The 13,502-nt window shown below is 49.7% G+C and overlaps 1 long non-coding RNA gene across 1 annotated transcript; it reads left to right on the top strand.

Annotated features, from left to right (window-relative positions):
• The first annotated feature begins 8,721 nt into the window (after positions 1–8,721).
• LOC127228719 (uncharacterized) lies at positions 8,722–11,991 on the top strand. Its single transcript, XR_007835047.1, has 2 exons — positions 8,722–9,427; positions 9,594–11,991. It is a non-coding gene; the product is annotated as an uncharacterized LOC127228719 (long non-coding RNA).
• Positions 11,992–13,502: the final 1,511 nt, after the last annotated feature.

The raw sequence follows: 13,502 nt of genomic DNA, 5'->3' as shown, positions 1-13,502 counted from the left end.
AAAAAAAAAAAAAATTCTGTTTCTCTCACCTGTTTGCTTTTTACTTTTCCTTAAAAAAAAAAAAAATTTACTTATTTCTATTATGTTATATGCATTGGTGTTTTGCCTGCACGAATGTCTGTGTGAGGGTGTCAGATCCTGAAGTTACAGACTGTTGTGAGCTGCCATATGGGTGCTGGGATTTGAACCGGGGCTCTCTGGAAGATTAGTCAATGCTCTTAACCACTGAGCCATCTCTCCAGCCCCACCCTCCCTCTTTCTATGTATCTTTCTTTGCTTCTTGATGACCTGACCGCCTGGGTGGCTGGCTCCTGGCATCCTTCTCTCCTCCTTTTCGCACTCTTTAGATTTCTCCTCATATTTATTCACTTTGCCTGGCAGCCCCATCCTTTCTCCTGCCTAGCTATTGGCTGTTCAGCTCTTTATTTATTGGACCAGTCAGGTGTTTTTTTTTTTTTTTTTGTTGTTGTTTTGTTTTGTTTTGTTTTTCTCGAGACAGGGTTTCTCTGTAGGTTTGGAGCCTGTCCTGGAACTCTATTTATAAACCAGGTTGGTCTCAAACTCACAGAGATACTCCTGCCTCCGACTCCTGAGTGCTGGGATTAATGGCATGCACCACCACCGCCCAACCTCCAATCAGGTGTTTTTGACAGGCGCAGTAACACAGCTTCAGAGTTAAATAAAACATAAAAAAATGCAACACATCTTTGCATCATTAAACAAATATTCCATAGTATAAATAAATATAACACATCTTAAACTAATATTCCACAATAGTTCCCTGCCACCAGAGTCAATTTCCTGTTGCTACTATGACGTTATCATTACCATAGTGGTCCAGTCCAGCCATTCAATAATGCATAATTGTGCAGGTTTGAAGTCACAGTCTCTAGCTAATGAAGGGATGGGCAGGGAGCACTTCTTCCTAACTTCCAGCGTCTGAGGACACTCATGCCTTGGCTCTTGGCCCCTTCATTCTTAGATCTAGTAATGGCAAACAGTTCTTAAATCACACACTCTGACCTTTCACTTGCCAATCTTTCTGTGACTTGGGGCCTTGTAATGATGCTGGAGACGGTGCTGTCCCTATAGTCAGTAGTTGGTGTCTCTATTTGCCTTTGGCCATTTTATTGGTTACTTGTCTTATTGCTGGGACAAAATACCTGACAAAGCAGTTTAAAGGTGGGTTTGTTTTGCTCATACTTTCATGTCCAGCCCATCAGGGAGGGAACCTGTGCAGAAGCTTGAGCAGTGGACCATCAAAATCAGGAAGCAGATGCATACTGGTCCTCAGCTTGTTTTTTCCTTTTACTCACTCTGGGACCCCAGGCCATAGGATGGGGCTGCCCAACCACCTCACTTAAGCAAATTTAGAAACTGCCTCGTTCACAAGCATACTCAGAGGTTTCTAATCAAATTGATTGTTAATTGTTAGAGCCAGGTAGCCTGGAAGAACCAGAGCCTCCAGGATTCAGACTTCACAGAGGGCATCTCTGTGCCCACTCTTATCTCTTGCCCATCCTTTACACTGCCTGGGTATTCTACAAAGCTCCCCTCTTCTTTCCCTTCCCACCAGCCCGCTCCCAAATAACCACACAGAGATGTCTTATTATGAAAGCTCAAGATAGTGGTGGTGCATGCCTTTAATCACAGCAGAGGCAGGTGGATCTCTGTGAGTTGGAGGCCAGCCTGGTCTACAGAAAGAGTTCCAGGACAGCCAGTGCTACACAGAGAAACACTGTCTCAAAAAACACACACAAAAAATAAAAGCTCAGCTAATAGCTTAGGCTTGTTTCTAACTATCTGTTATAACTTAAATTAACCCATTTCTATTCATTTATGTGCTGCTATGTGGCTCATGGCTTGCTACCTCATCTCCTATATGTCCTATATGTCATGCTTCCTCTGTGTCTCCTTGCAACTCTGACTTCCCAGAATCCTGTGTGCCTGGAGATCATGCTTAGCTATTGGCCATTCAGCTCTTTATTAAACCAACCAGTGTGACACATCTTCACAGTATACAAAAAGGTTATGTAACAACACAGGGTCTTCCTATGTAGTTCTGGCTAGCCTAGAATCACTACACAAATCAGGCTACCCTCAGATCGGCCGGTATCTACCTTCCTGTGCTGGGGTTGGTTAGAGGCCTGTGCCACTGCAGCCAGCAACACTGCACTCTAATTGTCTGACCAGGCTCTGTCACACTCCCTGCACTGGGCTGGCTGGACTGGCTGCCTTGCAGGGGCCAGGGACCAGGTAAAAGGGATCTGGCCATGTGGAGTTCTGGCTCATGGTTACCTCAGAACCTTGGTAGAACTTGATTGTAGCCCAGTTCACTTAGGTCCTACCCAAGGAGCTAATCCTGGTCTCTGGTTGTTTCATGGTATAAGTGCACAATATGTCTCCTGTACTCACAAGCATCACACAAGACCTTGAAACTCTCTCTGTGCCCACTACTTGATGGCAGGGTTGAGAGCATTGTACCCCACCCTGTGCTAACCAGCTGTACCTTGACAGAGAATGGAAGCAGGAAGGACAGCACAAATGAGATTGAATGCTAAAGGTGCTTAGGGTTTGGAGCCCAGATCAATTCCAGGCACCCTTGAGATAGCCAAAGAGGACTTGGGGAGGACCTACATAGGGAATGATTCCATAGATGCATTGGTGGCCAGTTCTCCAGTTTTCAGGCCATGGCTGCCCCTTCACACACTGCTACCTGACAGTTTTTTTTTTTTTTTTTGGGTTTTTGGAGACAGGGTTTCTCTGTATTGCTTTAGAGGCTGTCCTGGAACTAGCTCTGTAGACCAGGCTGGCCTTGAACTCAGAGTGATGGGTGTTCTGCCTACTGAGTGGTGCTCAGTGGTTCTGTGGGTGCTGAGTGCCCAAGAATTGGGCACTGGAGTGGAGCTGTGCTGGCACACTCCTTTAACCCCGGCACTGGGGAGGCAGAGGCAGAAGGAACTCTGAGTTTGAGGCCAGCCTGGTTTACAGAGTGAGTCCCAGAGTAGGCTCCAAAGGTACATAGAAACCTGTCTTCAAAAACAAACAAGTTGAGGAAGGCAGAGAGGTGAGTGACCCCAGCCCCTTGAAGAAAAGTCAGCCTACAACCAAGTTGTCCAAGGGTAGGCATATCAGTCAACTTTTTAGGGGAAGTGAGTGGAGCTGGGACACAGATCACCAGGAAAACACAGGACACTTATGAAGATATACCAGAAAAGGATCAGTGACCAGCACAAGCTTCCAGGAGCACATCTGCACCCTCCCCCAAGCTCAGCTTCAAGGTAAATGGAACAGGAGCATGGCAGACATGAGCAGCCTGGCCCCAGGCTAAGAGTAGATTTCTGTACAGATCCGCACTGCCATCCTCATCCCACTTGGGAAGCCCTTCAGAAGTTCCTGGCATTTCCACCCTGCTCAAACTCATCCCACATTTCAGAGAACACAGGTGGATTATCCAGCTGCATCTTTAATTGTGATAAAGGGCTGAGCCTGGGTCTCACAGGTTCAATTTCAGTGCCAAGCGGTGAATGAAGGAACCATTTTTCTTGTGCTCTCAGAGGAACAGCAGGCTCAGCTATGACCAGCAGGGGGCAGCTGAGCCCTCCCTTTCTGTTGGGTCTCATGCATCATGAGCCAGCATTTCTGGTCTGGCCTGGACCAACAGGCCAGGAGCAGGAGTGCCTCAACCTACAGAACCCACACTCTGACTCTTGATGGCCAGGGCCTTCCTCCTGCCTCTGGGTTCTGGAACCCCAGTATCCTTGAATGGATTCTACTTTGAAACCTGTTTTTCTATAAAATGACAACTCAGTCAAAATATTTAAAACCACACACACACACACACACAAAGATTAAAGCCAGCAGGACTTTCGAGAAACCCAGAGGTGGGCAGACCTTAAGGATAATCACCACCCTTGTGTTCCCACCCCACACCTTCCAGCTTCCCAGCATCAGGGCCTCCCCAAGCCGCATTTACTGAGCCTCCTTTTTCACTTTTTAATACTGCCAGGGATCAAACCTAGGGCCTTGTGAACCCAGGTGAGCACTCTGCTGCTGAGGAACTCCCTTGATCCCAAATTTAAATTATTTTACATAAATATGACACAGTAGACCAAAGTTCATCTCTAGGACTTCTCTGCCTCCTGCCACTGGCGTTTGGGTGGTGGTGTCAGTAAGGACACTCACCTTCAGCCAGTGAATACTGGCCTCCTATACAACAGCAAGATCAGCAGAGGGTTTTCCCTCTGCCCACTGTGCAACTGGCAGAGGTCCTGGCTTTGACTGTTTATGGATGGCACTCAGTCCAAAACAAGGTTGTAGAAGGTTCAAGAACAGTTTACGGTACCAGTATGTGTGTTCCCTATAGTGGCAAGCACATCCTGGGGTGAGGACATTCCTGTTTAAGTGACCTATGTGCACACAGCTGGTCAAGAAGGGGGAAGGTGTAAGGATTCAGGCATTATGCTGACCTGCCCCTGTCACCTGGCAAAATGTACTCAGGCAGTACCCTGGTCAACCCAGTGTTCCATGGCAGCTATGTCACTGGTCATTACAGAGTCTGCACACAGGTGCAAAGGATCCTTTAAAAAGAAAACCCCCAGCTGGAGAGATGGCTCAGCTGGTAAAGGCTAGGCTCACAACCAAAAACATAAAAAAGAAAAACCCCACCCACTTCTGCTCTTTCCCAGTGCTCCTCTGAAGAGGCAGACAGGACTTTTCCTGCCTCCCTCTTCTCTCTCTCTCCCTCTTTCTCCCTGCCTCCCACCATGGAACCCACCCTTTGGGTACTCCCTCACCCAAAATTCCTAACAGAAGGGCGGGCTTTTGGAAACCAGTGGTGAAATATGACAGGATGTGAGCAGATGGTCCCAGAAGGGCTGCTGCCAGAGTTTCTGGTGTGTGGACTTAGGGAGGGGCTGGGAAACGGTGCACCAGGGAATTGAGGAATCTAGGAAAGCCAGGCCTTGTCAGTAGGTAAGCATCAGAGGACCGTGGGGGTTACTGGAGGCCTAGGGTAAAAAGCCTGTGAGCTGGACACCCCAATTCCATCTGGAAGGGCTGAGAAAGGGTGACACTGACAGGTGAGTGAAAGAGGCCTGGAGCCCAAGAACCTGGGGCCAGGTCAGGCTAAGTGCTCCGGAATGTAGGAATGTGGGGCCTGCCAGGAACACGGTACACGGAGCTCTGAGTGTCTGGGGCTGACATCAGCCAACTTACTTTTTGCAAGTCATGGCAGGAGGCCTAGCTTAAAGGGTTCCCAACCCCCAGAGGCGGCAAAGGGCTTCTGAGATGAGCCCACAGACCTCCACACGCCCAGGAAAGGGGGTCTCAAACCTGAGCCGCCTCTTGGGGTGTCTGATGACCCCCTTCTCCTTTTCCTGCCCTTAGACCTGAAGTGGCCAAGAAAATAAGGGCAAAGAGGCAAGTCTCCTTGGCCTTACAAACCTGGACAACAGAATCCGCCGGCCCCCTCCAGTGACCTCTCCCTCAAATCCCTTCTGCCCTGCCGCAGGCAAAGCCTAAGTGAGAAGTTTTATTAGAAAGGGAAGGGGGAGGTAAAGAGACAGAGGACAGAAGAGGGAGACAGGAAAAGTCCTGTCGGTCCCAGGGTAACATGGGGAAGAGAGGTGTACGAAAGAGCGTAAGTGGGCGGGGCCTTACTCTTAAAGGGGTCCTTTGTACCTGCATGCAGACCATGCAACCATGTAACCCTGGCTGACCAGGGTACTGCCTGAGTGCATTCTGCCAGGTGATAGGGGCAAGCCAGCATTATGCCTGAATCCTTACAATGGGGTGCAGCAGACCTAAACCAATCTACAAATATTTATCAAGAGCCTCACAGGATTCAGGATCACCTTTAGAAAACATAAACTGTGAAGTCTCCCACACCAGGGCTACCTCCTGCCAGAGCTCTTGTGGGGCCCGAGATCTAGAATACAATGGACAGAAACTCCACTCCCCATAGGGCAACTTCAGGGGGCACAGATTGATAACTAGGGCCTGGAGTCTCACTGAGAGGTGACTTTGTGGCCCTGGTGGACAGGGAGCTACTGGGTGACATGTTTCCATAAAAACAATATGCTTCCGGATTTGTGAAACGGGGTGGGGGAGAAGAGCACCCCCTCCCTACCCTCCAGCCACACAGGAAGAGCATAGCAGGCTTGGGGGCAGGGCCTGGATTCTTTTCCTGCTGAGGCTGCGGCAAGGCCAGGAGATTAGGAGAGGATGGCTTCCTGCCACACACAGTGACTGCGCAGTTTCCTGATCCACACGTCTCAGGGCTCAGTGTGAAGGAGCCCAGGCTGGGGTGGCCTCTAGCACCAGGAACTGGGTCCATGAAGGATGGGGGCTGGAGTTCTGGAGTTTTCTCTAGTGGTAAAAGCAATGCTGGTTTGGCCTTGCCTTCAGGGCACACCTGAAGCCATCCCTTCCCTAGGTTGTGGATCAACAGGGCCGAGCTGAATTCCAAAGATGGGGAGGCCAGTGGGGTCTGCCATGTCCTTGAGAAAGGGCTTGGGAGAGAGAGGCCCCCACCTAGAACCAGATGTCACAAAAGGGGTCCCTTTCTACTCTTTGCCCTCTAACCCAAAATCCCATGGTAAGGACACCGGCTCTGCAGTCGGCGCCATTCAGCCCCACCCTTCTGCAGTCGGCGCCATTAAGCCCCACCCAAAGCCTTGTTTACAGTCTCCAGAAAGGCTATGTTTGATCTGGGAAATCTGGCTGCTGCAGTTGATGCCCTGCCCTTGTCCTTGAGCATGGTGGAAGTCATCTGTGCAGAGGGAAGCAAGTAGAACCTGGGGAGGGAGTGTGTGTGTGGAGGGAGGGGTGTGGGGGGGGAGGGTGTGTGTTCACCAAGAGTGGTCACAGCCCCTGTCCCCAAGTCCTCATCTCTCCCCTCAAATACATTGTCTTCCCAAGGAAAACTGTCCTCAAGACCAGGAACCTCCGATCCTGCCATATTGCCCTTGGGGACTGGGGACAGTCACTGGGCAGTTGCAGACATGAGCACACAAGTGCCCTGTTTATGTGTGACCAAGCAACCAGACTTTATACAACCCTAGTTTTGTGTGGCACCAACCAGCCCTAACCTACTCTTTAAGAAAAAAGTCTTAAAGTTGTTCCTGAGACGGAGGAATGGCGTTTGAAGGACATTTTGAGACCAGAGGTGAAGAAAACTCCACGGTCTCTGGAGGAGACTGAACAATCAATGTCTAAGTGCCTCAAAGAATGACAGCACAGCTTGGTCCTGCAATGCCTCAGGGGAAGTCTCTCAGGCTTGGTTTCATAGACGCCTCCCAGCTTTTTAGAACATTTTAACAAGCAACTCAGTCACCACCCTCCATCACCCACGCCTGGAAATGTTGCCAGGATAAAGCAGAGGGGACAAAAAGCGACATAGTGGTAAATGCCTGTAGTCCCAGCACTGGGAAGATTAGGGCAGGGGTATTGCCATGATGTGACAACGTCTGGAAGTAAGTAACGATTTTGGAAATAAATCAATAAGAGACTGATGGGTCAGACCTTGGGGAAGGAGGCTACGTGACATAAGAACCAGGCTAAGTACGCACCAGTTAACAAGCCAGTGCTTGCCACATCATCTGTACTGCTGGTCATATGAGGGAGTCACCAGTTTTCCGGGAACGGGAGGGTGCAGTCCTCGCCCGGCCACGCTTGCAAATTCCATCTGCCACAGGCACATCCCTCTCCCCCAACCCCCATCTCCACCACTCCCCGGTTTTCCCCTCCTGGTTGTTAAGGAGGCCTGTTGTCCCGGGGTGGTTTTGTTTGTAGTGTGGGTGGTGAGCCTGGGAGGAGACTTCCGGGCAGGTGTCCTGCCAGCTGCTTTTTTTAATTCAGTTTACTTGAACTGTCCTAACAGTACCCCCCCCCAGCTGGAGAGGGGGTGGCATCAGAGCCGAGGAGGGCCCCTCATTGACACTTTTCAAAACCACCCCAGTCTCTCCCTGCTCAGCTTTGGGAGAGGTGCTAAGGTTTGAGGACAAGGTCTAATTTTGAACCTGGGCTGGGCCCCACCCGAAATGAACAACCAAGCCTGCACCACAGGCCATAAACTGTCGCATAGAAACGAGGCTTTAATCATTTTTCTAATCACCCCACTCCCAAAAGGAAAAAGATTTTAAAAATTACTTATCTGTGCAGGCTGCCCTGTAATCATCTGCATTTCATACACACACGCATTCTCTGTGTGTTTGGCACAAAAACCTTGCTTTTACCATGGTTTGTGATCACCTTTCCCCCAAACACTAGCTATCTCAGACCCAAACTAAGTGTCCTACCCTAGGGTGCTGGCCTACCTCTTCCCCTCCCCCCCCGCCCGCCCGAGCCTGAGATGACGTCACCGGGCGAGCAGGAGGCGGCAACGCCCGAGGAGTCACGCGCCCGGCCCCACCCCCACGCCTCACGCGCCTCCGCAGAGATCCCTCCGCCACCCAGTGGAATTTTCCAGGCGCTCTGCCGGCCCTTCTTTCGAGCCTCTGTTGGGCGTGGTGACCTGATGTAACCTGTACTTTTCCTTCTCCCCTGCCTGTCAGTATGGCCCCCCTCAGCCTCCCACCCGACTATTCTGGAAGAAGTCAGACCTGCCCACTCAGGCAGCAAAGGAGAACAGTCCTTGATGGTGTTCCCCTCCCAAATATCTTCAGACTTGTCCTTCATCCAATGACGCACTGCTGAGGTGCTGAAAGGGATCATTGAGCAATCAGAGGGAGTGGCCGTCTATGGAGGCTGTGACCCGCCCCTCGGGGGCTCCTTTGGAACTTTTTTTTTAAGTGTCCGTGGAGGAATCGTCCCGTTGAGCGATGCCTGGGTGACGCGACCCAAGGCTATAAAAGCAAAAGTTGTGTCCCTCACCAACAGGAGTTAGTGAGAAGAAGGGCTCCCTTTTGGGTTTAGTGGTGGGGAGGAGGAAGTGGGTAGTTCAGGACTGCAGATGAGAGATGACAGAGCTACAAGCAGCCACTAGCATGGGGGTGGGAGAAGGGCCTTTAACTAATAAGGAGGCAAGGTGTTGGGACAGTGGTCGTGTGGACGGCAGCTTCCAAAGCGCCTTCAACAACCCACACAGGGGCAGTAACCTTAAAGACCAGGCTGGCCCTGCGGTCCGCTGGAGTGGGGATACTTGACCTCCAAGAGGGCACAAGTCTCACGGGCCTACATGGGCCGTGTCTAACTTAGTGACAGAGCAGGTGGTTAGGACAGGTGGACTCGGGCCCTTGAGGCCCTGGATGTCAAGAAATATAAGCAGTAAAGGCAGGGTTAGGTGGGCAGTGGGGATCAGCTTTAAACTTGACAATACCAGCAGAGCCCTTTTTTTGCAGATAGGGGTTGTGTACCTGCCTGGGGATGAGGCCTGTTATGAAAAGTGGACTTAGCTTCACGGGGCTGACAGCTCTGGCCCTGGGTGGTATGTAACTTGGGCTTGGCCTGACAGCACCCAGCTCTGGGTGTGAGGGGTGGCCTGAGGTGTGGTTGTCGAGGAAAGGAGTTATCTGTAAAGTTTGCTAGGATGGGGCCACCGAGACTGAAGGCGCGCATCTTGGGGCCACGTTGATCACAGCTTTATTTTTCAGGTGGCAGTCCCCCTCCCTGGACTTTTCCTAGGTTCCGTGGGCCCCTCTTCTGTGATCTCTTCCCCTTCTCTCCCTTCTAACTCTGAGGGTATGGGTTCACTTAGAACCTTGCCTCTGGTCATCTGGTAAGCCTGGGGAAGGTAGAGTTGGTGGCGGAGTCTTCTCCGCATCTTGGTATTACTGGTAAAAGTATTGCTGGCTGGGTGGGGAGGATTGGTGTTGATTAGCAGAGGGTGGGGCTTGAATGTGGACCCTCGGGTGGGCTCGCTCGTGGTTTCAGTCACCCAAATGCCTCATGGACGTGGTTTATTGCTGTAGTGTTCATCATGGCAAGCAGATGGCACCAGGAGAAATGCAGCCCCTGCCAGTGTGAGTCGTAGCAGTGCAGGAGGGCACACCCTGGAGGAGACAGCCACCTAAGTCGATGCCTACACAGTGAATTCCAGAGGCTTAGGAAGTTCTGCGCTGCCATGTGTCCAGGAGGCCATCGTTTAAGTGGTTCAGATCAGCTAATCAGCTAATGGGAGCTAATCAGCTAATGGGGGTTGGGACGGGCAGATGCTTCCGGTTGGAGGGGCTGTCGGCAGTGAATGTTCCAGATGAATGAATGTCTTGTTCTGGGAGCACCAGTCTCCGGATGCATGAATGCCAGCCAACATCACCTTTCCTGGGGGTAGAGGCATTCGGCTGCTGCATCTTCTAAATCAAGCCTCCAGTCTTTAGTTCTGTGCTACGAACTTGGCTTCCAGAAGATTGCTTAAGGTGTAGAACACTTTAACTTTGTCCTCAACACAGCACGATGCCTTGTAGATGGTGTTTGCCGGAGGAGCCCGGTGACCTCGCCCACCTTCCCTTCAGCCTGCCTGCCTCTGCATTGGTCAGAGGCATTCATAAGTGTGAAACTTTTGGGCGTTAGGGAAAGCTGTTCGATTTTAAATGATGGAAGTGGAGGAGTATTAGTGAAGCCGATTGTTAAATGGGTGGGTGTTGTGTTTTAAAAGTACGAAGGGCACAAGTTTTGTTGTCTAACTTGGTCATTGGGGTGGTGTCTGGTAAGTGGTGCACCGGCCTACAGTGGTGTCTGGGAATTTCTTTTTCTGTGGGTTTGGTTTTGGTACTGGGTGGTGTGCTACTGTTACCCCACTGAGTGACAGCACCTAGCAGCCACTTGTTTCTGTTCACTAGTTTCTCACTTGGCCTGACCTCACTCAGCTCTCAGTCCTGCTGGGATTACAGGTGTCATCTAAAACTCCATCAGTTTTACTGGGTCAGGCTTCAGAATATTTTTGGCACCAGAGGTGGGACTTGCTGGCAAGAAAACAGGGTTCAGCTTGGCATTGGTCTCTTGGCCAGAGGCTTGATGAGGGGTTGGGAGTGCTGGAAAAGTGCAATTGGAAATGGGGGTTGATGGGAAGAACAGTTTGGGAACTAAAAGCTCTCATAACATGTAAAAGTTGATGCTAAATCCTTAATGTGGGTGAATGAATTGTTGAGGCGCAGCAACAGTTCCCTCTAAGACAAGGGGGAAAAGCAAAATTGTTTTGCTGTTAAAAAGACAATGCTGAAGTGTGGGGTGGGACGGGGATGTTGGGAAGGGCTTGTAAATGCCTACATTGTGGGCTCTTATATATAGCATTGGCCTTTGTACTAGAGGTTGACAGACTCGGCTAGGTTTATAATTTAAATCATATCAGATACTGTGGTTAATTCTAATGCTGTTCTATCTAAAGGGATTTTTAAGAGTCATGCCTTATGATGAAACATCATTTTTGGGATTGGCCGGAACACTACAGGGGTTGTTATATTTGACTAATAAATCAGTCATTGTGACAAGGGGACATAGCTTTGCACTTACTATGAAATTATAATGTTTGGCAGGAAACCTGATCCACGTACATTTGCAAAGGCTTCAATGAGTACATTGTGTTTTTAGCTTGAATGGTGCTTTCAAACAATCCCTGAGCAGAGGGGAAAGAAACTAATTGTCAAAAGAGTTTGGGAAATAAAACTCAAACCAGGTGTTGCCGGGGACATCTTCATAGATAATGTAAAAAATGGCTCTGAAAATCCTTGGTGTCTGAAGTGGTAAAGGTAGCAGCCAATGGCTTTTTCTGTTGTCTTTTCCCTTAAAATCAAGTCGCCGCCAGCACTCGTTGTCTTCTGGGTTGGTGATATTTTTGTGTTTTATGTGATTTAAAATGGTGTGACTAAGGAATGGTCACTGTCATTGGAACACCAAGGAGTGTTGGTCACCTTGGAATGGGGAAATGTGGAGACTTGTCCCAGATGGCCACAGCACCCTCTTGTTCTCTGTACTAAAGTGTTCTAAAGTGTACCTGTACATAGCCACTAATCATTTTTCTCCTTTACAGCAAAATAAAGGTTTGAGATCAAAACTAAGAACTATTGTATGGCTGTTGCATTTTCGACCTCTGCCACTTTGCCTGCTTTAGTTAGGCCTGGACTCACTGTACCAGCTGTAGCATTGAAGCCCTTAAAATAGGTATCTAAAACTGGTCTGGGCAGCCTGTCGGCTTGGAGGAGGGAGGGGCTGCTCGCTGTTGGGGGCTGGTAAGGGCTGCAACTGTGATGCTGAAGCCAATGGGATAGGGAGTCCTCTGAACATGATAATCCAGAACATTCCAGGTTCTATTTCAAATGGTATGGTTTTGTTTTGGGGAAAACTGTCTTAACGATGTGGTCGGAGTTTTTCAAAATTTTTCACTCTTTTGGAAGTTGGTGTGAGCTTGAGAATTGAATATGGACATGTAATTCTCATCTGCCTAAGGAGTTACTGTGGGGAGGGTGTGGGCAGGAGCCCTTGGAATCCAGGGAGTGTCTGCAAACTTTATCATGCCTGTGTATCATGGAAACCAGCTTGTACATTAATTGGGCTGTATGTGTCATTACAACTGGAAAACATTGTTGCTTACAAGCTTAGAATAGCATATGACCAGCCTCTGCTAGGACTGGGGCCTGCTGGCTAAAAGTAGAGGGTGGCCTGTGGCTCTGAAGTGAACTGTGGTCTTGGTGAGAGTGAATTTTGAACTAGAGTTGGGTGGGGTCCAAGCAGAAGGTGGGGGGGGGGTGTCTACCGTTCTCCCTGAGAGCAGTGAGACTGGCTGCTGTCCCAGCTACTCTGTATCAACTTCTTCCTACTTGTCAGTGACCTCTCCCCTATATCAGAGTGGGGTGTCTCGGGAGCTTGTGTCTGGACTTGTGACACTACCCAGAGTAGGAGCTGCTGCAGATGAGAGCGAGCGGCTCCTCTTTCTTTTTCGTATTTTGAGACAAGGTTCACTAGCAGTTGCCTCCTAAGTGCTGGGACTAGAGGTGTGTGCACTGCCGTGCCCTGTCTACTTGCTCTTTCTAGTCTGGTCTATCCTGGCCTCTTCCTGGATTCTTACCTGTCCTCTGCACCTCCATCTTCTTTCTAGAACCCTTAGGTTTTATACTATTAAGCCTCCTGATGTTCTGGGGTAATGGGCTGGTTAGAAGTGGCGTAGAGACAGGATAACCAGAGGCTGAGCAACCCTGTGTGCAGAGTTGGAGGACTGTTGGCTTGGGTTTTGTTACTTGTTCTGAGACAACCTAGGTTGTTATAGAACTTAAACAATCCTCCTCCCTCCCTCAGCCTCCAAGGTGTTGGAGATACAGACATGAGTCATGGTGTCCTGAAAGGTCTGGTCTTTGCCCTGGGGTCCTAAATTATTGGATGACCATATTCTCAGGAATCCTCAACCTCAAGTCTGGGTATGGGCTCATTCTTTGAACTCCCAGAGGCAGCAGTTGACCTGGAATCCAGTGGTGCTGACCCTGTGTCAGCAGAGAATGAAAAGCAAAGAATGTTTTTATGTTTTGTTTTTTTTTTTAAACGAGATAAACGGGACTGAACGCAGCTATTGGTTG

Source organism: Phodopus roborovskii, unplaced genomic scaffold (genome assembly GCF_943737965.1).
Source record: "Phodopus roborovskii unplaced genomic scaffold, PHOROB, whole genome shotgun sequence".
NCBI lineage: Eukaryota > Metazoa > Chordata > Mammalia > Rodentia > Cricetidae > Phodopus > Phodopus roborovskii.
This window is presented reverse-complemented; position numbering and strand designations above follow the sequence as displayed.